Source organism: Triticum aestivum, chromosome 4A (genome assembly GCF_018294505.1).
Source record: "Triticum aestivum cultivar Chinese Spring chromosome 4A, IWGSC CS RefSeq v2.1, whole genome shotgun sequence".
NCBI lineage: Eukaryota > Viridiplantae > Streptophyta > Magnoliopsida > Poales > Poaceae > Triticum > Triticum aestivum.
This window is the reverse complement of record NC_057803.1, coordinates 621,122,044-621,126,590: the sequence shown is the minus strand read 5'-3', so window position 1 is coordinate 621,126,590 and position 4,547 is coordinate 621,122,044.

Genomic DNA, 4,547 nt, shown 5'->3' with positions numbered 1-4,547 from the left:
TTGTGAGCATCACGCGTTTGCCTATTGTGTTGAACCTCACAAGGTCTATGAGGCGCTCGAAGATCCGGATTGGCTCAATGTCATGCATGAAGAACTCATCAACTTCGAGCGCAACAAAGTGTGGAGATTGGTGCCAAGACCGATGGGGAACCACAATGTCATTGGAACCAAGTGGATATTTAAGAACAAGCAAGATGCCCATGGGATTATGATTCACAACATGGCTCATTTGGTAGCACAAGGCTACTCCCAAGTCGAGGGTATCGACTACGGTGAAACCTTTGCTCCAGTTGCTCGTCTTGAATCCATTCGCATGTTGATTGCATATGCTTCTCATCATAACTTTAAGTTACAACAAATGGATGTGAAGAGTGCTTTTCTTAATGGTCCTATAAATGAATTGGTTTATGTCAAGCAACCCCCCGGGTTCGAAGATCCCTACTTTCCCGATCATGTGTATCAACTCGATAAGGCACTCTATGGCCTTAAACAAGCCCCACGTGCGTGGTATAACCACCTTACCGAGTTGTTACAAGACCGTAGTTTTGAAGTTGGGCTAATCGACCCCACTATTTTTACTAAGAAGGTCAAAGGGGAGTTTTTTGTGTGCCAATTATATGTTGATGATATTATCTTTGGTTCCCCTAACAAAGCTTTCAATGAAGAATTTGCCGCTCTCATGACCTCAAAGTTCGAGATGTATTCCATGGGAGAGTTGAACTTCTTTCTACAGTTTGAAGTGAAGCAAAGAAGAGAAGGAACCTTCATCAACCAAGCCAAATACACTCAAGACATGCTCAAGAGATTCAAGCTAAGTGACGTCAAGCCGGCTTCCACTCCAATGCCCACCAAGTGCCAACTTGACATAGATCCCAATGGTAAAGTGGTGGATCAAAAGGTATATCGCTCCATGATTGGATCCTTGCTTTACCTTTGTGCATCTAGACCGGATATCATGTTGAGTGTGGGCATTTGTGCACGGTTTCAAGCCGCACCTAAGGAAAGTCACTATGTGGCGGTCAAACGAATTTTTCGATATTTGGCTCATACCCCAAACTTTGGCTTATGGTACCCAAGAGGAGCAAACTTCAAGCTTGTAGGGTATCCGGATTCCGATTGGGTGGGAGACAAAGTGGATAGGAAGTCCACTTCCGGAGGGTGCCAATTCCTTGGTTGCTCTTTGGTAGTCTTCTAAACAGCAAAGTTGTGTGTCTCTCTCATCCACCGAAGCAGAGTATGTGGCGGCCGGTAGTTGTTGTGCACAACTCCTATGGATGAGGCAAACTTTAAAGGATTACAGTGTCATTTGTGACAAAGTGCCTCTTTGGTGTGACAATGAAAGTGCCATCAAGATCTCTCTCAACCCGGTGCAACACTTCAAGATGAAGCATATTGAGATTCGGTATCACTTCATTCGGGATCACATTAGGTGAGGAGAGATCGAGCTCAACTATGTCAACACTCTTGATAACCTTGCAGATATTTTCACGAAGCCCTTGGATGAAGCAAGATTTTGCGAGTTAAGGCATGAGCTAAATATCATTGATTCGAGCAATGTGACTTGAACCCTTGCACACCCACCACACTCAATTTGTTGTCTAGTTTAGATGTAGGCATGGACATAGGGGGAGTGTTGTTCTCTCAATGAACTCTCCCTCCCCCCATTATGCATAAATTGATCAAGTCTTTCATATTAGCCATTGTTGATGGTACTTGTGCTTCAAAGACAAGTTTTGGTCATGGGCCCAAGGTTAAAATCTTCACGGTGCCATACCTCTTGACTCAAACATAGGTGGCCTCGGCCACCGCCCTCTCTTGAAGAGGTGTGTCTTGGCCTTTTGCTGGTGTGTTCTCTCTTCTTCTTGCCTTTTTGTTTTTCTTTCGAGCTAAGCCGTGTTGTTTAGTTGCCATGGCGTGCTGGGCGGTACTACCGCTGGTGGTGCATGGTACTACCGCCCCCAGCGCGGTACTACCGCTGAGGGACGGGACCAGGGGGTTATATCGGGGCAGGGGAGGTTTCTTCTCCCCCATACCCATTCGCTTCGCCCCCTTGTTCCTCTTCCTCTCTCCAGCCTCGCATCGCCGCGGGAGAGCTCCGGCGGATCTTCGTCTCGGGGGCATCCCTCTCCATTTCCTTCGGTGGAATCAATCCCCACCTCGTTCTCTTGCCATGGATGCCAGTATTGCCCCCGTTCCTTCTCTCCTTTTGTCTCGTTTTCAAATCTTGCGTCTTAGGGGCAATGGTGGTTGCATCTCTAGATTTTTGGCTAAATTTAGGCTTGAGTAGGTTGGAGAAGGCAACTAGACTATCTAGATTAGAGCTTGGTAGGAATATTTTTGAATTTGGCAGGCCGGTAGTGCCGGATCTGACCATGGTAGTAGGGAGCTTCTATTTCCCCGCCTTGAGCGGTACTACCGCTCTCTTTGGAGCGGTACTACCGCTTGGGCGGTACTGCCGCGTGCATGTTGCGGTACTACCGCTTGGGCGGTACTGTCGCGTGCATGTCGCGGTACTACCGTTGCCTACCAAGTTCCATCATGTTCCTGCCATACCTTGATCCTTTTGTTGTGTTTGTTGACTTATGCTCATTCTTTCTGGTTGTTTTGCGTGTTCTTGTGTTTGGTTCCAGGTGATGATCATCCTGAGCAGCAGGTCCGCCGTGTCAACCCCGGGCGTGCAACGTCAAAGCGCTACCGCACCTCTGAGCCAGTAGGTGGTTCATCTAGCACTCAACCGCCACCAGCAGGCGCATCCGCAAGCGCACCTCCACCACCTCAGCAGTCGAAGAAATCCGCCAACAAGCCAAAGGGAAAAACTGTGACTGAGATGACTGCCAAGGAGTTTTGGTAAAAGCGTCGCCGCAACCCCTATGAGGCAGACCAAGATCCCACTTTGGTCAACCGCCCGTTCTGGAACCGCTTTCAGTTTGCCGTCTATTTTGATGTGATCAAGGCCAAGAAGAATCTCTATATTGATGTTCTCTCCATTGACACTGATGCCATGGAGAAGGACCCTGAGTACTTTGGCGAAGCCCTTCAGATGTGTTCTTAGCTGAACATTCTCAGAATCATGCAGTTCAACAAGGATTTCGATGCATATTTGGTGGCTCAATTCTTTGCTACCGTTCATCTTGGAACCGATGCCGATAGGACTCTGACTTGGATGACCAATGGCAAGTTGCTTTCCGTCAAGTGGAAGGACTTCATGGAGTTACTTGATGTGGAAGATCAAGGGCTTGAGACTCCAGTAGGCTTCTGCCCTCACCGCAATGCTACCTCCACTCACAAGCAAGCCCTTTGGCCCTACTGCACTGTGAAGGTTCACCCAGTGACTAAGAAGGAAACCTATGAGCTGTCTACATTTCTGGACATTCTTCATCGTGTCTTCCGTGAGACTCTCTTCCCTCGCATCGGGAATCTGGATCAGGTCCACTCCTATCTCGTGGACATGCTTCTTTTCTGCCAACACGAGAAGGAAGCAAACACTAGAGAGAGCCTGGACATTTCTCATGTTATGTGGTCTGAACTTCTCTCTGCCGTTTCTGAGTGCAAGTGCCCGATATATGGTCCATTCATCATGAGGCTCATTGAGAAGGCCTGGGCACGTGTTTATCCTAGAGTGATGTTGGAAACTGGAGACTTGGTTTCTCATGAGATCAAGCATCTGGGGAAGAAGGACAATTGGAGCACCCCAGCGCCTAAACCCGGGGGTCCATCTACTGCTACTGCTGCTGCCATGGAGGCTGAGGGTGAGGCTGCAACTGATGATCACGAGGAGGACTTTGGGCCCGCTAGTGCCGAACCTTCTTGGGCAAAGAAGCTTAAACGCAGGATGAAGAAGCTTTTCTGCATGGAGTCTCATGGTCAGTACATGACTCATGTGGCTGAGAAGCAGGCCAGGGTGCGCCACAAGGAGCTCATGCGTCATCTGGGTGCGACCGTTGTCAGCGGTTCTGAGGGACAGATCACTGAAGAGGAGGAATGGATTCACCAGCATTGCCCTTGGACTGATTCAGACGCCGAGCAGTTTCCGACCAACGACGGAGATGCAGATGATCACGCTGAGATGTGATGTTCGAGATCCTCAGCTTTCCATCACCTGGAGCCGTAGCAACGCTCTTTGCCCTTTTGGTGTCTCGATGCCAAAGGGGGAGAGAGTTTAGGGATTTGGGTTGTTGCTGTGTTGCGAGCGTGTCTCTGTGTCTTGTGTTTTCTTGTGTGTTTTCTAGTTGTCTTTGCTTGGTTTGGTTTGGTGCTAGTGAGACCTAAGTTATAGACATATGGTGTGAGACATATGCTCCCTATCGCTACCTTATTACTTATGTCTTTCAGTATTGTAGTATCTTATGAGTTGCATGCTTATCCTGTTTTATACCCTTCTCTCATATATCCTGTGCTTAGAATTGTTGGACTATAAAATATAGGGGGAGTGTTGATCCGAATGTGTGTGTCTTGCATTCCAAAGGCTCCACTAACTAGGTGCACACATTCAGGGGGAACCCGTCTATATTTTGTAGTTCTAAGTTTTCTTACTTTTATATCTTTTC